Below are 24977 nucleotides of genomic sequence, written 5' to 3' on the forward strand. Positions count from 1 at the left end.
TAAGTGACTTTGAAACACTTCCCTAAGCAATAATTTTGAAGGAACTTGACTTTCGAAACATCATCTGATGTTAAATTTTGTCAGTCAGGTCTCTCAATGTCAATTGTCACTGAAGCATTCACAAATTTAACTTGGCCCTCCTCTACAGTGATTGACTAAGGCCCTTTGCAGGCTCACAATTTGTCTTGGGCATCCTACTTATCTATATCCATCCCTTCCCCTGTTTATGTTCAAATATCTCCAAAAGAAAATGCTACTCTCTGTATTTACCTGAGTTCTTATTGAACCTCTGCTCATGGTATCAGTGCAGAGAAAATGACCAACTGACCGTCCTTATTTTCACCCCAATGTGTAACCCCTTTGTTGTGGGGTTTCCTGACATTCCATAATGTCAGGAAAGACAGGTAACAACATCCCATGGCCAGAAAGGAACTCTTACCATGAGACTTTCTCTCCTACCCTTGGTACCCAAGGGTTGTGGCAAACATTTTCCTGTTTCACCTACTGAGTCAGCTCTCAACCTGTAGAGGACCCATTTCAGATGGGCATTCAGGAATACTTTCTTCCCCTAGTCTACCCACTCTTTTTCCCTCTCATTGTTATTCTATTTCTATCCCCCTTTCAAGTTCCATGGAGGGGAAAAAAAGCATATCCAGTTAGTCTTCCATTCTATTGGAGGTGACTTTAAGTCCTTCAGTATCTTCAGGGATAAATACCTACAAGACAAACATACCTGTTCTTGCCATTACCAAAAGACTTTCAACAGTATGACAAGTCGTTAGGGCAAGAAAGTAACTGTTTTTCTCTTTCACTATAAAGTATTCTCTAATGAGAGGAGAGGGGAGAAAGGAAAGAAGGGGGAAAGTATGTAAGAAAACCTTATAGAATTATAAAACTAGAGGCTAAAAGGGTAAGTAGTCATAGTTTTCACTGCTCTTGACCCTGAACTTTTATAAAAACTACACCCCAATAACTAAAATTGCCCTCCTTGTATACAGCAGTATGATAAACCACATATAGAAGTCCTTTCTTTCTCAAACTTGAATGTCTTGGCTTGGTAACAGAAAGGAGCAATTAGCAGCTATACAGACATAGTCAAATTGTACAACTATCTGAATTTTAGCTCTCTCAGTTAATAAGCTTTTGGGATTATTATAGCAGCAAAATGAGATAATGTATATAAAGTATATGACCCATAGTAGGCTTACAAAAAGCAGTAGCTATTATTATTGCTATCATTGCTTACTTTTGAAAGGCAAGGTGCTAAATAGTTATAAACCACTGTTTTCAAGCCTAGCAGCATAGATTCGAAGTCTTTATTTCCCTTTACCAGCTACATATCTTTGAGTATTTGCTAAACCTCTCTAATCTTTGATTTCTTCATCCATAAAAGAAGGATAATAGATATTACCCACTTCACAAGGTTGTTTTAAACATTAAATGAAATAAAATATATGAAGTGTTCACAACAGTGTCTGAAAAATTGTAAGCATGCAGTTAATGTTTGCTATTATTGGCAGCAGTTGTAGTGTGGAAAGAGTGGATTTTCAAAAATAAGTTTATTTTGATTGAGAACTCAAATGTTTTGTGCATGCAGCCATTCAACTGGGTAATTTCGGTGATGGCAGGTACTGGCTGAACATGTCAGCTCACTCAACAGGAGAGATTCTGCTTTTGAGTTTCTTACTTTACATTAAAAAAGGTGTTTCCATTCCAACTCTGACCCGTCTTCTTGGTTAAGACAGACAAACAGGCAGACAGATACCTTTCCCATTAATATGTATCTAGATCCATTGAATATAGCCAAGCTGAGATTATATGAATCCTCATAGAGTTTCTGTTCCCTCCACATTGTCCCCAGTTGCACAATGAATGTTAAGTGGCTGAATGAACAACTCTACATCCATTGAAAGCAAGTTGCTGAGGGGGATGCTGTAGTGGATTCTATAGTCGTACCCTGGACTCACACAGCATCGAGTTCAAACCTGGCTATCCTGCTTACAACTCAGCCTTACGCAAGTTACTTAAATATCCAAACATCAGTTTTCTTTCAAGTAGAATGTTAGTATAATTTATAGTCTCTTATCTAAAATCCTTCAGGTGAAATGTGCTCTGAAATTGAGACTTTTTCAGATTTTAGAATGTTAATGAGACATATTCTGTATATTATGTGACATCCCAGCCAGAGTCTCCAGCAGTTCCCTTTAATAAAACATACTAATATTTCAGCAGAGAATGTAGGATTATTCACATTATTACATCAAATAAACAACAGTTTGCCACAAACTGAGTTCAGGTGAGGTCATATTCTGCTGCCAAATGAATTAGAAAATCAGCTTCCAATTTGTAATGATTTTTGGATTTCAGTATCGCAAGAAAAGTACTGTGAACTTGAAATATTTGTTCCTGCCTCCATGGTGTTTTGGAACCCATTAAACAAAATTGTAACAATAAAGTGACTCTAATGCATATTGGAGTATGAAGCCACTCTTTAAAGAAAGAGTATTTATAACCCCAGGGACACTCAAAGACATAGAAACACATTTTCGTACAGCAAATTCTCATGCAATTGTCTTTATACACTGTCTTTTAATTGTATGTTAGTACTTTGGCAACTAATTCTTCTTAACTCAGCTTAAGTTCCCTGGTTCTTCATTATAATCACTCCCTTGCATTCCCCCAATTCCTTTGCCCCCTCCTGCTCAATGTTCTCCCTTGTAAAAAGCCTAATCCTGATTAAATCCTACTCTTGCACCCAATTTGTGATTTCATTCCCACAGCTGAACATTGCTGGAGTAAACAGTACAATCACACTGAATGGTCCCATGTTGAATTCATTACTTTGAATTCAGGTACATCCAGAGAGCTTTCTGGCTCTGCCGCTCAGATCCCTTCACCTTCTCATTCGTCTGCCTTCTAAAGGACTCTGTTCTTCATCTCCCTTGAAACCTATACTTGTACCCCCATCCTCTTTCTCAGATGATGGTCCTACTTTCCATTTCAATGGAAAAACAGAAGCACTCAGAGAGAAGCTTTCATAAGCTCCCAGCACACATTTACCCAATTATCTGCATCTATGCCTAAATTCTCTGCTGTCCTCTAGCAACAAAGGAAGTTGGTTGCCCTGGGCACAATCCTTGGATCATTTCTTATCTACATCTAGGCTCTCTTCCTAGATGAATGCAAATGGTTCCTAAACATCTCCACTTGGATATCTACTAGGCACTATAAACTCAAGCCATCCAAAACTAGACCCTTTATTTCCCCTCAACAAATCTGTTATCCCTCATTGCTGGAAATAGCATCTCCATTTTTGCAGTTTCTCAAATTTGAAAACTTCTATAATACTTAATTTCTGTTTCTTCCCTACCATATATCTCATTCCATCATCAGATCCTGTCAATTCAGATTTCAGCATGTATTCAGACAACAGGCACTTCTTACCAGCTCCAAGGTCCCATTCTAATCCTGACCACCATCATCTCACATTAATGCAACAGCCACCTAACTGCTTTACATGATTCCTTGCTTGCCCTGTGTTGTCTGGTTCTTCCTGACAATCACCAAAGTGATGCTTCCAAAACCTGCCAAACAATAGTCTCTTCTGATCAAAACCCTCAAGGAGTTTACTCAGGGAAAAAGACAAATTTCCTACAAGGCCTGTACCATTCAGATCTCAATCTCTATCTCAGCTCTACCACTATTATTCTCCCTCTTGCTTGCTGCTCCAGCTACACTTACCTCATAGCTGTTCCCTGAGCCCATTCCTGCCCCATGTATTTGCACACAGTTTCCATCGACTGGAAGACTCTTCTCCAGACATCAACGTCTCTTGGTCCCTCACCTCCTTTGGATCTTTAAACGCTGTCTTCTCAATGAGGTCTGCCTTGTTCATCTTATTTAAATTGCAACACTCTTCCTTATTGAACTGCCTGTCTCCCTTCCATGACTTCATATTTTCCATTCTCCTTTTCACTATCCAATACCACAATGTATTTTACTTATTTATTTGTTTATTATATCTTTCCCTGCTAGGATATAAGCTTGACAAAGGGTGATATTTGGGCAGCTTCGTACCCTATTTTTTTCTCAGTACCTAGAATAGTGCCTGGCAATAAATATTTATTGACTGAATAATTACAATGCAACAGCCATATTAATTTTTAATATGAACATGAGGTTTACAGAAATGTCCTACCTCTGGGGAGTACAGAATGGCTGTATATAGTTTTACATTCATTGCCTTCTGCCTACAGAGATTCATCACTAGGAAGGTTTGAAGAGGCTTCAGGTAATGTGTTCAGTCATAAATCTCATCTCAGGATCACTCTACAGCATCCTTTGCTTGAACCCAACTAAGGACTAACATAAACAGAATAAGTTTTGGCAACTTCCTTTAATATTTTTGAAAAGTAAAGCAATATAATCATTATATATTGTTATATTTTATTAATTACACCCAGCATGGAACCAATGAACTCTTATTTTACATACATTTCTTACAATTGTACCACAATTGTACTTAGCCCCTAACAGAATAAAAGTAGTGTGGCTATAGAAGTAGGCCAACTAGCAGGAGGAAATGTGTCCAGAACTCTTAGTAAATGAGAAAATAGGGAAACTTTTTTAATCAATTAAGCATAGGGACAAACAACCCAAAAGGATATCTAAAAATACTAAAACAAAATACAGATAAGTGATGTTTATAGTTTTAGTTCTGCATTACTGAGAAAGGCTGAAACTAAGTTCATATTCTTTTTTTTTTATTTTTTCAAGACCAACTTTGAATCTTTACTTTTTCTATAACTGCTTTATTGAGATACAATTAACATAGTGTACAATTCACCCACTTAAAGTATACAGCTCAATGAGTTTTAATACATTCCAGAGTTATGCCACCATAACCACTAAATTTAGAACATTTCCATCACCCACAAAAAACAATCCCATACTCATGAAAGTCTCTATCCCTTTCCTATGAAGCCTTTTGTGACTGGTTTTTTCACTTACCATAATGTTTTCAAGGTTCACCCATGTTATAGCAAGCATCAGTACTTCATTCCTTTTAAGTTTCATGTATTTTTAAATAAGGAAGTTTAGTATTTCAACTAATATATAATTCAAATAATTTAATTTTAAACTAATATTTATTAATATTAATATTCAGACCTAGAATACAAACTTTGGTCTGTAACATCATTCCCCACAGAAAACATCCAGGGATCACTTTCAAATTGTTCAATTCAATAGGCATGAGTGGTTCAAGGTGAGCCTAAAACATCTTATGTCAAAAATCAAGAAGCTATTGGACTAAATAATGGGGCCATGTCAAAAGGATGCAGGAACCAAGATGAAGGGGCTCCTATTATTTTCATGGTACCTCCTTTTCCTCAGTGAAATAGTAAACAAAGCCAGCAATCATCTGAGAATGAACATGAAGGTGGAGGCACTAGAGATTTGAACAGAGAAGAGCTGTGGGAAAGAGTCTTTTAGAATAATGAGATGGTTAAGACACCAAAAAAATACCTAGAAATAAAGATTGTAGTGGATATAAATACAATGAATCAATGAAAATTCATGAGTTAATAGCAATAATCAAAAAGGAAAAAGTCAGGAAAATTTCATGTTGCTATCAGCAGTCACTCTTCAAACTACTTTTACTTTGATGACGGGTAATTAAAAGGAAGAAATCGAGCATTTATCCAGCCTTTCAAGGTAACAAGTAATCACAGCTGATGAGGGATTTCTCTAATTTACAGAATACTTAAGCTAATAAATGTAGAAGAAATTACAGGATTTTAAAAACATAATTTTCCAAACCCTAGAGAAATTATTGACCTAGGCAAGTATTACCAAGTCATGTTAAAATCACTTAGGTGAAAGCGAGAACCATAGTTGACACAAGTTACTTTCTAGTGTCTCAGGGCAAAACATTCCTGTGCAATAAAAGGATTTGACTGTCATCATTCAGATCCAGTGCCCCACCTATGCATTACTATTGGTGAGTCAACTAGATAGAATATGTCCTCTGATATGATTCAACAAGAAATCCACAAAATCACCTATGTTATATTCTAGATAAAGATGTTTAACTTGAACTCATCAGGCTTTCCAAGGATGATCCCTGTTTTCAGGATACAGAGGGAATAGAGAAATTCAATTACAGAAGGAGGAGGAAGAAGGGAAAGGAGAACAAGAACCCAGGAACCGGAGGTTCATGCCACTGCACTCCAGCCTGGGCAACAGAGTGAGACTTGGTCTCTAAATAATTAAATAAATAAATAAATAAATAAATAAATAAATAAATAAAAGGATGGAGAAGATATTCCATGCTAACATGATCAAAAGAATGCAAAAGTAGCTCTATTCACTTCAGACAGAGCAGACTTCAACCAAGGAAAGTTATCAGGGATAAACAGAGGCATTGCATAATGATAAAGGGTCCATTCTCCAAGAAGACATAACTATCATTAACGTGTATGCACCCAACAACAGGGTTAAAACATGCGAGACAAAAACTGATAGAGCTGCAAGTAGAAATAGATGAATCTATGAGTACAGTTACTTAGCACCCCCCTGTCAGAAACAAACAGATCCAGAAGGCAGAAAATCAGTCAGAACATGGTCAAACTAAACAGCACCCTCAATCAACTGGATATAATTGATATCCGTAGACTACTTTAACCAATGACATCAGAATAACACTCTTCTCAAGCTCACATGGAACATGTAACAAGACAGACCACATTCTGGCCCATAAAACACACCTTAACAAATTTAGAAGAATATAATTCATACAGTGTTTGCTCTCAGACCACAATGGAATTAAAATAGGAATCAATAACAAAAAGTTAGCTGGGAAATCCTAAAATATTTGAAAATTAAACAATACACTTTTAAATTACATTTAAGTCAAAGAAGAAATCTCAAGAGGAATTGAAAAAAATATTTTGAATTAAATAAAAATGAAATAAATTGATGAACTTTTAAAATTGAAATTCTTAGACTAGAAAAAACGAAGAAATAATATTTAAATAGAATTTAAATAAGAGACATTAAAATTTAGGAATATGCAATATGGTATTTTAAATAAAGTAGCATACAATTTAATATTATGAGTTCTGGTCTGGGAGAAAACATGCCCATGCAGAAAGAAAGACACGGTGCTCTCTAATTTGAGAATGAAAGTCTATGTGTGCTATGAAAATGGCTCTTTTTTTGTTATTTTGCAAAAGGATTATCTTTGTCATGTCTTCAGCCTTGTTATTATGGAAATGCTATAGCACAATCAATAAGTCTTCTGCACACAATAGACTGGTGTTCTAAGTTTCTACGTTTTCTGAATCATGTGATGTTAGAAAATTAAGCAAAATTCTGACTCAATTTCCCCAGCTGTAAAATGGGCATAAATCTCTGTTCTGTCTTATAGCAGGATGGTGAGACTGTATGAACTCACCCTACACAGATTTATCAAGGACCTATTACACACACTGCATTTTAGTATTCTTAAACAAAGCTGATAGGCTTGCTGGTCTCCTGAGTCTACTGAAAGGAAATAATGATAAAACACCCGTTAGAGACTCCTTAAATGGTTTAAATATATTTTTGCAAGTAAAATATGCTATTAAATTAAGTTTAAAAATTTTAACCTGATTATAGGCTTCATAAATCTCTTGTGCCATGCTGTCCAGTAAGTACATATTTCAGTGTGTACTTTTATAGATAGTAGACAACCTAAAATTAATCACATAACACTAAAGCGAGACTTTCTCATATCAACAGCTTAGGAACTTATAAATAAACAAGGACATAAATTAATAATAATAAACGTAGAAATGTTGCTATCACCTAATGTTAAAAACAATTTTGTTAACCCAGAATGCATAGCTGGGGCAAATAATCTTTAAAGAACTTGGGAAATTGTATCCCTTTTACATTTCATCTCACAAACAAGTATAATATTTCCAATGCTGTCCTCTGAGTGAAGATTATCAAAAGAATTGATTTTCATATTAAATTCCACCTAACATGTACTATAGTTCCTTGGGTCATGAAACATAGATTTTCCATCTGGTTAGGTTTTTTTTGGTTTTTGATTTTTCTCCACCTAGAGAGCTTGTGCTCCCTCCACCCTTTTTCTGAACAATAGATCTTTTAAAGACAAGAATCCACTGACCTTCTTCAAGGGTCATTTGGAACCTTGGGTAAAATGTAACAGTTCTTACTGATGGACTTTCATACACAGTTACCAGAGACGTTAAGTCTATGGTAAATAGGGTCTAGGGAAATACAAACCTGTATCTGTGTGCCAACTCATTATTAATACATGTGAATGGCCTGGACCCCTGACCTACACAGTGAATCTGTAAGCAAAACTTCCCTGCTTCCTCTCTCCTCAGTATGACACTTTAGTGGTTGCTGGCTGTGCTTACTTTCCTCTATAATTTGTGTTCATGTAACCTCCATTACAATATTAACTCAGATTTATTTTGTTTTCCACATCTGTTCTTCTCAGCCCTGTTGATAGCACATCATGGCAAGATGAGCTAGGGAAAGAAAATAAGCAGAGCATGTGGAGTTGCTGGGAATAGGCAGGGAGCTCTCTTCCTTTGATCTCCAAAGTCATGTTTCTCCTACAGAGAACTTCCTCTTATACATCATGGAAAGCATTAGAGGCTGAAGTCACACCACTGTGAAGTTTGGGAAGAGAAAAAGAGAAAGAAAAGACAACTAAAAACTCTGGAATTCAAAATGAAGACTCCTTGTGCAGTCCTTAAATATTAGAAGAAACATTTTTTTAAATCCTCAGGTGAACTTGCGCAAATTGCGTATGCAAATGCATGTAGAAATAGAATGTTTGATATACTTAACTCAAGACTTGAAGTACTCTTCAGATGAGTATCTAATAGGAAAAAGAAAAATTTTACCACCAACAGGAGGATATTAATGTTGCTACAAAACTCAAAATATTCTGAAGTTCCCTGCTAATATTGCAGTATCAGAGTTTGAAGAATTTAATTTTGATGATCATTCATCTCCCTGTATTTACTTATTAACTGAATAATCATTATTAGCAACATATATGTGTTCATTGTCAAATTGGTTCATAGCACTTTCACTGGCTTAACCATGAAAACAAAATCTACTCTATTATTTTTTTCTTAAAAAATTAATGAAAGTTCTTCTGGGCATTAAAATCCTATGCCTAAATGTGATTTTAGTTTCGTATCACATTTTTTTACTTTTCATTTTTCTTCAGGTAAAAAATAATCAAATTGTAGTTTCCGTTTTGCCCAGTTATTTTGGCCCCCAAAAGATGATAGTGAATAATTTAAATTATATTATATATTAATCTTTTTTATTAAGTTTTTGTTAGGCAGGGATAGTACCATTACTCCCCTATCCCTTCCCTTAAATAAAATTCAGAAATGGGCTCATGACTGTGAATATGGAAGGAGTTGTGCATGGTGTTTAAAAGTGTTAAATCTGAGCTGAGAGAAAATTAGTTCTTTCGCAAACAATGAAAAACCAGGGAATTATTTCATTGTCAAGACCCAGTAGCCACCAGATGCTTAGAATTCCATGTATTTTAAAAACAAACCATTCAACGACTCCTCTGACACCCAAAGTATGCCAATAATTCAATGTATTAGTTGGATGCAAATTTTATACAATAAGGTATGGAAAGCAAACTGTAATTGGGAGTGCCAGAGTGAATGGAGCTCTATCCTTTGACAGAGCCCATTGTTGAACCCCAGCCTGAACCCCCGACCCTTTACTTTGCAGGGATACAATAGCCTTTGATATGAGATGGTGGGAAACAGACTTAGAGACTCATTTCACATTCAGTTGCAATTCATCAGTTTGGCGGGGACTTTTAACAGCTTTAATGACCACAGCAATTGATGGTTAAATCAATTTGTGCCGGTGACAGCATGGCTGGCCTCTAGACTGTAACAATCCAGGATTGCACTAGGCAGAAAAGACTCTGTTATTCAGATGTGCACGGCTCCTACTTAGCTCAAAGTGAGAACAACAGGGAGGCAGAGTCTCTCACAGGGCAGGCCCTGGAGAATGCACTCATTCACTCCATTTGACTACACAATGCCAGAGCTTCTTTGTAAAGTGTTGCGGTAGACTTTTTTTTTTAAGTATTGTTGGAAGTAAAAATATACAGTAGGAGACAAAGATTTCTAATATTTAACTATATCCTAAGAGAAAGTAGCAAGCCAGAAAGAATTTAACCTTTGTTTCTTTGATCGAAATGGGTGGTCCTACTACTACCACCACTAGACACCCCTCCTCCTGTAAAAAATTGAAAGAAAGGGAAAGAAAATCAGCAGCAGAGATTATAACAGAGGAGGTTTCCATTTAGGAAAAAAAGGTGAAATAGTAATTAGAAAAACACCACCACCACATTCTGTGTCCAAGTAAAGGAAGAAATATTGCTCCCTCTTCTGTTTATCACGGGTAGTTTTTTCCAAATAGAGTATTTTTTTACCTTTTTAAATACAAATATTTAGAGTGAAGAAAAACAGTATCATCATAGTAAGACGCCAGGCTGGCTTATATGATGTATTTACGATAAAAGTTAAATAAATAAACACTTCGCTAAGCCTACTTTATAATGTTTACAAAATTTATAAGAAAATTTGTCATTTTAAAGGTGGGGGAAGGGACAGTCATTTCAACATAACTTTTTGTGTCAGCACACATGAGTGTTAGAATGACTAATTAAACTCCAAACAATACTTTACAAGTCTGCATAAAATTTACTATGTAAGGCATCTCACTGTAACTTCAAATAATGGAGGATGCCGACATATTATTCAAACATCAGAATAATAATGGCTGGAATAATGTAAAGTCCACATATGTACTTTAATGAACCTCTAAGGTATGAAAACAAATTTAATAAGTGTTTAGGATTTTTTAAAAAACAGGCATCATGCTACAATTTTTGCAAAACAGAAATCCTCTGTAAAAGTACAAAAATCAGATACAGAAAGTATTAAATTTAGGACTTGATGGAATTGACTACCTGATGGAATCTTTGTGATCTTGAGTTACCTTTTATGCTCCATTAGAAATCAAACCAAATAATAAAATATTTTTTAAAGTTATGGGAAAGAAGAGGGAAAAGGAATCTCTCTTAGAACATAGGTGGTGGATCCATGGGAAATGGATTGCACAAAACATGCAGCTATAGCACTGTGAAAAAAATGTAAACAACATTTTCCAACAGATTCGTCTAAACATTGAAAGAATATTGAGGTTGTACAGCGGAGGTCTTGGCACTGAGTCCAGAAGCTGTGCTTGGTAACTGGGGAGGGGGAAGAAAAGGAGGCGAGTTTCCATGGCAACACTGGTGCTGCGTGCAAATGGAACAAGCACGCATCTTCCCAAGGGAGGAAGGGAGCATGGAAAGTGGAAATGGAGGGGGAAGGGCAGTGTAGCTTCTGCAAGGCCAGTTTATGCTGAATAAATGTTCTATGTAAAACTGTGATGTGCTCTATATCACAGTGGATATTCTGAGAGACCTGAGATCCTCTTGTGATGTACTGCAGCAATGATTAAAGATCATTTTGCCTGGGAATATATATTTATCTTACAATATCCATTTTGGATATATAAAGATATTGAATTCATCCCGTTGCATACATCATCTTCTGCCTGCACAATAGAATAGTATGAGGTGACCAGAATAGAATTTTGCATGGATTTTTCCACATCTTTATACCTGAGAGTCAAGTTTATATGGGAAAAAGAAAAAAAAACCTTTTATGTCCTTCTCTTAGCTTAAAAGGCAGATAAATGTGGTTTTTTACAGAGTTGAATGTGAAACTTTATTCACAATCATGACAACAGTGTTTCATGTGTCACAAGGCAGTATACTATATGTAAGGAATAAGACTGTAAAAAAGTTAACAGCTAACATTACTTCTCTCATTTAAATTAAATCATTATTAATATTTTATCCGATTATAAATGACAATGTAAAGATTAAAACAAAATGACACCAAAAAGAGGTGACAGAGGGAGGGCTGACACTCCTTGATGCTCTAGAAATCAACATATTACCACTAAGGAAAAACCCTTTTGTTGGAGGTCAGATTATAGTGCAAATTAACATTGAGTAGAAATGCCCTGATAAAATGTGGGCTTGATTGCACAGAAATTAAACTTACCCCATTGCCTGATGGTTTTAACAATTGAAAATCTGTATCATAATATATACTAGTCTATACGCTCTATAAGGGTAGTGGCTATGTTTATCTTTTCCACATAATAGTGTGAAGTTTCTCAGCAACCACCACAAAACCTACACATAGCAGATGCTCAATGCATATTTGTTGACTACTGAATGAATAAGATAAACCATTTTCAAAATTGGGAGAGACAGTTTGTCAATGCAAAGGAAAGAAATGAAACTTTATTCATCATCTCCAATATAATAAGCAGCATGCTCATATTATCTGACTTAACACCCATAAATACCTAGAAATGCTGTTGTTATTATCCCCATTTTACAAATGAGAAAAGAGAATCTCTGGACATCTAGGTAATTTCCTCGAATTTACACCACTGAGAAAGCTTATATTCAAACCTAGTCCTATCTAAATATGCAGTTCGTGATCTTTCAACTTCCTCTACTGCCTACTTTATACTAGACAGCATTGAGTAGCACGCACTTCATCCAAATAGGAAGAACTAAAGTGCAAAGGATTCTCTTGCCATACTCATCACTCTTCTTGGGAGCCCTCTAAAAGCCCAGAGTGCCATCCTCTCGGTGTCCCATCAGTACTGCTCCTTGAAAGCCAGTAGAGGCCAGAAACTGAAATCCAAAGTTGAATTAACCAAGTATAACTCTAAGCACTTCATACATAACTGGGATTAAAACACTGTATATATATGTGTGTGTGTGTGTGTGTATATATATAGTTCCCAGATTCCATTGAAGTTCTAAAGGAGCCCACATTTCTACTATCTAAATGCTGCTTCCCACACTTCATAATCAAGCCAAGCCACTTCAGCCAAGACTAAGCCCCTTCAGACCAGCAAAGCCTTATCCAAATCCATTTCAGCCCCTTCCCTTCCTTATCCTCCCTTTGTCTGCCTCCTTTAAAAAATTATTTCCAGTGAATCCAAAGGAACCTCTATTCAACTGTCAGTATATTTTATTACAAACTTAGTGTCTTCATAGAATAATCTCTCCACTATATCCTAATGATCCTATATCCTAATGATCCTCTGAAATACAGGTTGTTTGTCTTCCTACTCCTTGCATTTCAAGGGTCATAATATTCCCAAGTTCTCACTAACATTTTCAACAATTGTTTTTTCATTCTTGTTTAAGACGGTAGGATTCATCTTTATTTATGTGCTCACTCATTATAAGCAGATAATAACGCGACCGGCATTGTCCCAAGACATTGTTTTATTTTCCATAATTCTTAAGTCAACTCCAAAAAGCAGTGGTTTTACACATACAACACCACAAGCAAGTTTCAAACAGGTTAAATAACCTAGTTTTTGAGATGGAGTAATTTGAAGCCCCAAATGAGATTCTCTTCACAGCACCATGTTTCCTGTCTATTTGGCTATACTAACCTCTTTCTACCCTCATTTCTGCCATCTTCCAATTTCCATATAACTCCCCACATTCACTGAAGACTCTTGCCCTTGACTTGTAAGACTCTCTATTGCCAGCATCTGTTAGTATAATACTAACTTGTGCCCAATAATCTTTTCCTGTGGTGAAACTCATCCGTAAGCAAGTAATAAATAAGCAAGTCTACAAGTAAGTGTTTGAGGGCTGTGAAAAAGAGAGTAAATATGGTGCTGGGGCGAAACCCTTCAGAAATGTGAAACTTCAGAGCTGAAGAATGAGAAGTGCCAGAAATTGTATTAAGTTCTTAATCACATGCTTGAAGGTTACCCATAACACAACAGCTTAAACAGTCAATATGCGTTTTATCTAACATTCAGGTTTAGAATTATCTCAGCATAACAATGTATTGTTTCAGCATTTATCTGTTTTCATTTGCAGTTATTACTCTATAGCATTTTGAGAATTCAGGAAAAAATAGATCAATGGCTCCAATATTGTTTATTGAAGCGTAAAAGTGGCAAAATAATCAACAAATTACTAAAATCAGGAAAGTCATAAAAAGTGAACCAAACTCTAGGACAAGTGACTCTGCAAGTGCAATCACTTGCATAAACAGAGGAGGATAAAATGAAAATAGGCTGCATAATAATGAGAATCAGAATATTGAATTTTATTGAACTAGTGATTGATTCATCTCTGCAGTTGCTGTTGAAAGTATATTAAATACTGGTATCAAGTCATAAAACGTTTTACATAGCTTACAAAAAACCACAGGACTTCTCTGGTAAACCAATTGAGTTTTTCCAAAATGAAGACAAAATAATGTTTTCCAGTATAGAATTAATGAGTTTGATTGCCAAAAGCAGAGAAGAAACTGAAACAAAAGAGGCAGCATTCAGTTATATGCCTCAGAACGCAAAAATGTATAAGGCATACCATTACTGAGAAGTTTATATAGCAACCAGTAAAGTTAATTTAAAATATGTGTGTGTTGGAAAGAAAGCAAAATGAGCTGCACACAAAATACACCAGTGTATTTTACATAATATCAGTGTTGTGTAATTTAGAAGAGCAACTGCTGTTATATTTGTGTGCTAACAGATATTTTCCTTTATAGTTCTACAAGTGTCTAACATGTAGAGCATGAATTAGGTCCCAGTATGTGTGAGATTTACATGAGGAATAAGTACTAGGTGGTTATTTGTTCTGTTTACCTCTGAAAATTTGCACCAAGGGAGATGTGATTTGGTACCTAATGATTACTTTGTAAGCAAGGTATTGACTAGCAAAGTTCATTTAGATCAATACTGACAAATTTTCAACTATGTGTAGAGCAACAGAATATGTTACTACACAAAAAAAACTAATTGCGCTTTCATATCAATCAATACACATCTTAATTCACAGAGAACTGTTGATAATGAACAAAATATAGGCTGATGTATACTAAGTATTGAAAGAAACATAAAACTATATGAACATAATTAATAGGACCACTGGGCATATGATTTTTCAATACTTTAAGGAGACATATGAAGGGCAGTAACTATTAAAAGTTCACTGGGTGTTGATTTCAAAAATATCAAGAAATATATAAACACTTCTTAATGACCTCATTCAGTGTATAGCTATCTCAAGTGGCTTTCTTAAATACTTTATCTTGAGTAACCTGCATTTATCACTTGAATATAAAACATTCCATGTTTTAATGTTGGGAATATTTTGAAAAAATTGTGAGAATTTCTTGCAAAGATGGAATTGTTTTATTAATTGGTCAATTGCTGAAAGTTTCATGCTTCTCCAACCCTTCATGATTTGTTTCACTCATTGAAGCAACTGTTACCATATTTTCAAGGTTTTTTTTCAGTTGTGATAAGAAACATAAAATTCACCATTCAGAAAAAATAAATTTATGAACTTTTCCAGATTAAAGTGTACAGTACAGTATTGTTAACTATATTTACATTATGGTGAAACAGATCACCAGAATGTTTTCTTTTGCAAAATTAAAACTCTATACCCATGAAACACCTCCCTAGTTTGTCCTCCTTTCAGCCCCTGGCAATGACCATTCTACTTTCTGTTTCTGTGAGTTTGAATATTTTACAAATGTCATACAAGTGAAATCATACAATACTTGTCTTTTTCTACTGTCTTATTTTACTTGTACAGTGTCCTTAAGGTTCATCTATGTTGTAGCATGTAACAGGGTTTTCTCCTTTTTAAGGCCGAATAATATTCCATTTTATGTATAGACCATATTTTATTTATCTGTTTGCCTGTGAAGGAACATTTGTGTTGCTTTCACTTGTTGGTTATTGTTAATGCTGCAATAAAAATGTATGTGCAAATATTTCCTTGAGAACTTGTTTTCATTTCTTTTGGAAAATGTGGTAATTTGATTTTTAATTTTTTGAGCAGCTTTTATGTTGTTTTTATAGGGACTGCACAATTTTGCATTCCCACCAACAGTGTACGAGTTCCAATTTCTCCACATCCTAGCCAACACTTGTTATTGTCTGTTGTTTTTTTTTTTAGCCATCCTGATGAGTGTGAAGTGACATCTCAATGTGCATTTTCCTGGTGTTTTTTGATGTTGAGTATTTTTTCATATGTTTGCCAGCAGTTTGTACATTTTATTGGATAAAATGGCTGTTCAAGTCCTTTGCCCATTTTTTGTTGTTGAGTTGTAGTGCTTTATATATTCTAGATACTAATGCAAGCCCATATCACATGTGTGTTGTCTAAATATTTTCTCCCATCCTGTAGGTTGCCACTTACTCTGTTGACTGTTTCTTTTAATCTATAGAAGTTTTTTAAGTTGCATGTGGTCCCATTTCTCTATTTTTGCTTTTGTTGTCTGTGCTTTTGGTTTCATGTTCAAGAAATCATTGTCAAATCTCATGTCATGAAATTTTCCCCTATGTTTTCTTCCAGGAGTTGCATAGTTTCAGGTCTTGTGTTTAGGTCTTTAATCCATTGTAATTGTTGTATATGGTATAAAATAAGGGTTCAGCTTTATTCTTTTACGTATATATTATCCAGGTTTCCCTGCACTTTTATTGAAGAGACTAACCTCTCCCTATTGGCACCCTTGTCAAAGATCTTTTGACACTCTGTGAGAGTTTTATTTTAAAACCACATTCAAATTCTATAAAAATGGCAATAAAATTTCTAGAGATAATTGCAACTAAAAAAATGGATTAGAAATCCATTTGCATTTATCTTTTGACTTCTACTTTGAGTGGGAAATGTTTGTCAACGGCACGGGAAGTGGTTTTAAACAGAAATCTCCCTGAGTTTCTGGACATATTTTCAAGTTGGTTATTCAGCACTATTTGACAGCCACCAACTAATTATTTCCATATTGTCAACTCATTACTAATTTAATACAAATATAGAAAGACTAAGAATAGAAAACTATTGAATGTATTTCCTAATCTATGTATTAATCTATCTACAAATGAGTTTTGCATCATGAATTCAGTGAAAAACTAAGACAATTTCTTCCTCTTAAATTAAGTCATGATCACTTTCATTAACACATATTAAAATGTTGTTTACTCTTTAATGTTTATACCATGATAATTTTTCTAGCTATTTTAAAATATTGGTCATTTCTGTCCTAAATACCAATTAAATGATCTAAGACCACATTTTGAAAAACTCTGTTTTGATCTATAACTATACAACTGCTAAAACAGTGCCATCCAATATAAATGTAATGCAAGCTGCATGTATAATTTTAACTTTTCCAGTAGCCACATTTTAAAAAGCAGCAGGTGAAATTAATTTTAATAACATTTTATTTAACCCAATATATCCCAAATATTATCATTTCAACATGGAATCAATATTTAAAATATTAACATATTTTGCATTCTTTTTTTCATTCAACGTCTTCAAAATCTGGGCTATATTTTACACTTATAGCTCATCCCAATTTGGAATAGCCATGTGTGACTAGTGGCTATTGTATTGAACTACATGGTCCTGAAAGCTCAGGCTTAGAAATCGCATTTTCTGATCAGAACTTTCTATCCATTCATTCCTTCCAATATTTTTCTCTCATTAACTCTAAATTTAAACTTAATAGAGTCCTTTATCCTTTGACACTATCCTTCCCAGGATCCAGCGATTCCCTCTTGCCTGTGTTATGAAAGCTTTCGGTTTGCTTGCTCTCTAAGCACTCTGCCTCGCTTTTCAGACCCTTCTACAATGTTGGATCGGCTTAAGGACTCACTTTTCTATTTCTTCTCCTGAACCATAAGCACTCCTGAAAAAAACATAGTCTTGCTGACTGGTGCCATCTCACATTGCTTCCATTCACTCCCAGGTTAGTCTTCGATGCTCCATTACGTATTCACTTCGTTGTATTCATTCCTAGGCACATTCACTTTCCATTGTCTCAGCAGACAGTCCAAACTTATAGCATGCTCCTAATGTCTTCCTTCTCTCTCAACCCTGTGGATAGCATAGATCCCTACTTCAGAAAAAAATAGGGTAGAACATGCACAACAAGCATCCTCCTCTTCAAGACAAATCCCTTCCACCTGAGCTCTTCATCCCATCCCCACTGAGATCCTCAATGACTGAGTAGAGAACAAGAAGACAGATGCCATCCACATTAAATATTGATGTAATTACTCAACGTCTTAAGGAAACTTTAAGTTATAGCTCCTATTCTGGTCAAGATATATGTTAACCAAAGCTTTCCAGTCCTTAGTTTCTTCATCTTTAAAGTCAGATTGCATGAATTCTGTTGTCTCTTTTAGCTCCAGAGTTTTAAACTCTACAGTCTCAGCATAACATAAAGCAAGCTTTCAAGTGTTGAACAGATATAGAATAAAGAAAAATGAGTCTGTGTAGAACCAGGTGACCTCTGTTCCTTTCTGGCTCTGAAACTTTAAATGGAGACCAGAACTTCTTCAAGATTCTGTCTCCTCATCTACAAAATTGAGATAGTAATAACCACTTCACAGACTTGCTCCGAAAAACTAAAGAAATAGCATCTACATGGAAAAGCTTCTCCTGAACACTGCCTGTTCCAGAGCCGAGACTTGGTTTCCATCTTTGTTTTAGGCATGGACAGAGGTATTACGGTGGTCATTGCCTGTTTGCACACAGATCTGTTCTTCCCTTTTCCTGCAAACTAAGTTTTCCAGGTTCCCTTACTAACTGGCTTTCTGGCATGTTTAGCCACCAGAGACAATGGTGGAAGACTAAGGGTAGAAGGAGAAGATAAATAGAGTATTTTTCCATCTTTTTTCTATTCCTCAAGCAGCATTTTACATGATTCTAGCTCCCTGCCAGATATCACCTGCCTTGATGGTCCTGGGTCATTTATGACAAGAGACAATGCTTAGTCCTGGGTTCTGCTAATACCACCTTCTCTCTGTGTCCCTCTGCCCCTAGAGGTAGAGTGATGTCTTGAGATTCCTTCCTCTGTTTGTAATATTTAGCAATTTCTGTTTCCTGGTTGGACCCTGATGAAGACTGTCATGATTAGTCTCAACTGTCTTTGAAAAATAGATGAGGATTATAGTCTGAAAGTAAGAAATAAAGTTAGAAATCCATCCAGTTGCAATGATATAATCTTATACTTTGTCAAAATCAAATCTTCATTATATTAATTTCATAGCCTAATGCTTCATTTCAGAGTTTCTTAGAGAAGTTTTGAGTTCATAGAATGAACAAAATTGGAAAATACAAAATTTGGTGACTCCAAGATACCACAGCTGGTCTTAATAGCAAATTTACAGGATAGAAGTTGTGAACATTGAGCTACACTGCATCGGACCAACTAGATTTTATGATACAAGTCCAATTTTGCCACAACATATCATCCTATAGCTAATAACTTACATGATTTGAAACTCTTCTCCCATTCCTGCAGGTCTTGCTCTGTTGGAATACTGGGTTTCTAATGGTAATCTTAACCACATTCTCCCCTTTTCATGCTGCATTGCAATGGTTCATAATGGAGGCACATGTGAAAACTAATATTTTCAAGAAATAAAATTTAAACTTTTCTTGGGCCTATATGCTGAATAGAAAGTCATTTCTTCTACATCACATTATTTCTTGGATATACTCTGTCTTTAGCTAATAGGGAGTTACCTTGCCAGAAGCTCAAATCTCCTAAAAATGTCTCATTAACAGGTTTCCCTGCCCTCCTAACTGTGTCTACTCATGTGTCCTCCTGGGGCAGTGTCCAACATTCCATCATTGCATCTATTTGCTTCTTTCTTAACCAATAATTTGTCTAAGCTTCTACATAGCTGACAGATCGTTGGCTTTACATATAGTGTCTCACCTAGAGATAGAATTTACAGTATTATATTTCGTTCTAATATTCCATACATAACAACTGTAACCATAAAAATAATTTTCACAATTCTCACAAACATTATGGAACCTGGCACTTTTGCAAGCACTTTATGTACATTCATTCATTCATTCAATATTCACAACCACACTAAAAGGTAGAAAGCACTGTTTTCTCCATTTTACAGATGAGAAACCTGAAGTACCTAGAGATTAATTAATTTGAAATTTATACTACTACTACACAATGGAGCTTGGATTCAAACCCCTGAATTCTGAGGCCCCAACCTATATTCTCAATCACTACCCATAGTGAAATATAGCTTTAATAGTAAGCACCTTCACAATTGAACATTTTTATCTATAATTTTTAATTATTAATTTTAATTTCTAAATGATTTCAGACATAAAAATGTTATGAAATAATGCAAATAATTTTCACTTTCCCTTCTCCCAGATTCTCCACAGTACAAAATTCAAAATCAGAAAATTAACATTGGTACAGTTATCACCAAATCTACAGACCTTATTTACACTTTTGCCAATTGGCATTACACTAATGTCCTTCCTCTGATCCAGGATTCAATTCCAGACCAAACATTACATTTACTTCTCATGTCTCTTCAGTCCCTTTAATCTGGAACAGTTCTTCAGTCTTTGTTTTTCATGACCTTGACACTTTGACCCTGTTACTTTGTTGACTGTTCATTTGAGTGCCCAAAATAATCTTAAGATGGAGGAAGCTGGACACTAATCAATGGGAAGTCCTTTCAAAATCACATAGACACAGGGCGATGTACAACTAACCCTATATTTGATGGGAAACAGAACCTAGCTTTTCAGGGAGGATCCTAGAAGCTAGGATCTCCAGAACCTAGCAGCTTTGTGGAGACTGGGATTGGTTACTGCCCTCTCCACCGCCTGCCCTACCCCTACCAGCACTCCTCCTTTTTCAGAGCACTGTTGGTTTACAATGAATTCGAGAAATATTTCATTCTGCTGGGTAATCTATATGAATCTGATTTCTAAAGCATTCTGCCCTGAAACAATTATGTTGTAAGGCATATGAAGAAATTTAGTTTCTATTCCTATGCATGTTCCTCCTGAATATTCCCAGCAAATTGGCTGCAGATGAATTTCCTGCATGAATAAGAGCCATACATATTATATTAAATACCATATAAATTAAATACCATATATTATATTAAATACTATATAAATTAAATTAAATACCATATAAATTAAAGTAAATACCATATAAATTAAATACCATAGCCATACATATTTATATTAAATATCATATTTTTATCATGATATGGGTGTGATGCACAATTCCTATTTAAATATATCATTTGTCAATATCATATTATTACCTACTTTGTGGAGGGTGAAAAATTTTTTACAGTTTGTTAGTTTTATTGATATATAATAATTGAACATATTTATGAGATATATGTGATATTTTGATATATGCATACTACTTGTATTCACTAGGGGATTAAGGCAAAATGTACAGCAAGCTATGTTGCCTAGACTAATTCCTGTGTCAGCTATAATTATCAAACTAGAATTTTCTTCAGTGGACATCCTGAAAACTGAATGTAACAACATGGGGAAGGGGAAAAGGAAGACCCTCTACTAAATGGCTTGTAACTAATGCAATGTAAGATAGGCATGCTTAAAATTGGTGGGTGCTAGAGTGTGAGAGCTTCCTCATGCAGTTCAATTAAAAAATGATTCCATTTTATCACTAGGATCTCTCATAGTTTGTACTGTCCTTTCTTGGACTTGATTGATCATGGGAGACATTCATTGATCAAAGTGCTTATCTCTACTTTTCCCTATTAATGGGTAAGACTACACTAATACCTTGTAAAACATCAGAAGTTCTCGTACTAATGGTCTCAGTATCCCTTTATACTCTTAAAAAATATTGAGAACTCCAAAGAGCTTTTAAGTGGAGAGATAGATAGATAGATAGATAGATAGATAGTCGATAGATAGATATCTGTCATTATTTGCCATATTTGAAACTGAGACTGATAATATTTAAAAGTTATCAGTTCACTTAAAAATAATAATAAACTCAGAAAATTTTGTGTTATTATAAAAATTGTTTTAACATCACAGAACCCTTGAAATGGTCTCATTTTTCCAGGAAAATATAGGAGATTTGGTGCTTTTCAAATAAAATAAAAAATATCAACCATAGATGACTTTTTCCTATTATAAAATACTGCTTTGGAAATTAATCATCATATTTAGTCATTAGTTCCATCAACCTTTTTTATTAAAATAATGTACTTTTTTTTTTTTTTTTTTTTGAGACAGAGTCTCGTTGTGTAGCGCAGGCTAGAGTTGCAGTGGCATGATCTTGGCTCACTACAACCTCTGCCACCCAGGTTCAAGCGATTCTCCTGCCTCAGCCTCCCGAGTAGCTGAGATTACAGGCACCTGCCACCGCGCCCAGCTAATTTTTGTATTTTTAGTAGAGATGAGGTTTCACCATATTGATCAGGCTGGTCTTGAACTCCTGACCTCATGATCCACCGGCCTCGACCTCCCAAAGTGCTGGAATTACAGGCGTGAGCCACTGCACCTGGCCGAAATAATGTACTTTCTTAACTCATTTTATGACCACTATCCTAATACAGTCCCTTGTTATTTGACCCATTTCCACTCCCCGAGAGAGCCAAAACATGGAATTGTCTTCCTTCATCTTCCTAAAGTGTCACTCTCACTATACCCTGCCCTAGTCAAACCAGGATCCATGAATAGTTCTTTAGCAGGGCAAAAATTCTTGCATTTCTCATATCTATCTTAGAATGCCTCTCCTTCACATACCACAGCTGTTAAGCCCTGAACCCTTCCTTTAGTTACATCTGCCAAGTTCTACTCACCTGTGAAGCGTTTCCTATTTAGTCAGTTACTAGTAGTTTACTTCTCTGCTGCTAGCATATATAATTGGTGGCACATTATCTAAATCTTGTTGTTGCAATTATTGAGCATTAGACCAGATGCCTGAGGAAAGGGGCCGCCATTTTTACATTTCTGTATCCCCTGCACTGTCTGCCTAGTCTATCACTCCTCAAGCACTTGTTGACTCTGAGTTTACTCTCATTATACTTTTCTTATATTTTCTGTCTATTTCAGTCATATTGTTCAAATGTCCTATTATACCACTTAATGAAATATTCACCAATCAATGCAATGCCTTAGTATCATTTGGATGGCTGAACAAAATTCTAATGCAGGGCCTAAAGTGCTCTACTTTTACATGGGACTTGCATTATCTGGATTGTATATGACTATGTGTTACCAAAATACATTACTAAGACTTCAACCTTAATTTACGAAGTAAGCAAAACAATGTTTAATAAGGGAAATAATTTGAGGAAGAAAGAAATACGAATACGTGACAGTAGAATCTTATTGTATAGACCTGGATTTATTTCAGGCTTAAGAATAAGGAAAGAAATGAGATAATCACTACGTGCAAAATATCTCTGTGGTGAATGGAGATAAGAATGAACAACAGGAAGAGAGAGAAAAAAAACGATAAGAAACATTATAAACAATCACCCCTTCTTCAGTCACTGAGATGTATTTGCTTTGAGCTGTAAAACTTAATGGTTTTCCTTAGAGCATTCTCCTACCTCAAAGTAGTTTCTGAACACTACGTTTAAAATAAAAGTTAAACAGTCCAAGTAAGCTAAACCAGATGGGCTGGCTGGTTTGAGCTCTGAGCATGTACAATGCTAGATGATTGTTGCTGTTTAGTACCTAGCCTGGCACTGACACAGCCTCAAAATGTTTAAGTGTTTTAAGAATTTTCTCTGGGCATCTGTGTATGTGTGCCCACGGCCTCACTTTTTTGATACCTGTTAGCACATAAATGTTGGACCCTTAAAAACAGGTGTTCTTTCTCTTCCTCTTCAGCCTCCAATTCAAACCAACCCTGCTAGTATTTACGGTAGGAAAAATCATTAACGTTGTTTTGTTATTTATAAGTATTCACTTTGCTCTTTAGGAAACCAGGACAATTTGTTTTCATGATGAATTTGTGGTGTTCTTCTCTTTACTGAAGGTAGAAACAGATGCCACTCCAATCCACATGGAATTTTAATGTAGTGTTATTCAGAGCCATAACAACATTTGGACCACTTAAGTCTAGTACCTGTCCAAGACTTGCCTTCAATAATAATCAATTATATCCATTATTTCAAATAGCTCTCAATGCTGTGAATTTGAAAAAGAGAAAAGGAAACTCCTTCATAAAATGATCTTAAAGAATCCCATATTCTACTAGCTTAAATTCTGCTTGCAGTCTATAACGTGATTATGGGTTTATGAAGTATGTAATAACAGAGGTGACAGTATGAAGAGACCCTTGGTACAGTAGTATTAGGTGCTTTTACAAAATTTTTAATTGAGTACTGTTCTTACCACTACATTTAACTACCCTGCTTCCAGTGAAAGAAAAATAAGAAAAAAAAAAAAAAATGCCTGATACCGGTTGCTATGGCAGCTAGTGCAAAGAGTGAGTCTAAATTCTGTGTCAAGGTAATGAATTTAGCATCTACAGGAAAAGAAATAGATTTCCTGTCACACACTGTAGATCTACCACAGGAAATGAACACATTGCAGACGTTTTAGGATATTTAAACCCCATTTAAGGTGCACAAAAGTGGTAGAGAGGGTGCATCAGATAACCTCACAGGGCTCAACCCTTCCCCACCAGTGTGTTTTCATCCATGTCTGTGATAGGAAAGGGAGGAAGGAGCCTTCAGTATGAATCTAGCAGTTTGTATTCAGCAGGTCCCACTGTGATGACGGCACGGTCACAATTTTTCCTCTCAGCCTTATGGTTGCTCTGAATGTTGAAAGCCTGTTTCTCAGGGATGCTCTTTGAGAGGTCGTTTCCCTCCTTCCTCAACCCTTGATGATTCCCTAGTTCTCAGCCCTGTCTGTTTACCTGGTCATCCTCCAGTGGGGCTTCCTGAGCCTACTCCTAGGCTCTCTCTCCTCCCTCACAAAA

Source organism: Macaca thibetana, chromosome 4 (genome assembly GCF_024542745.1).
Source record: "Macaca thibetana thibetana isolate TM-01 chromosome 4, ASM2454274v1, whole genome shotgun sequence".
Lineage (NCBI taxonomy): Eukaryota > Metazoa > Chordata > Mammalia > Primates > Cercopithecidae > Macaca > Macaca thibetana.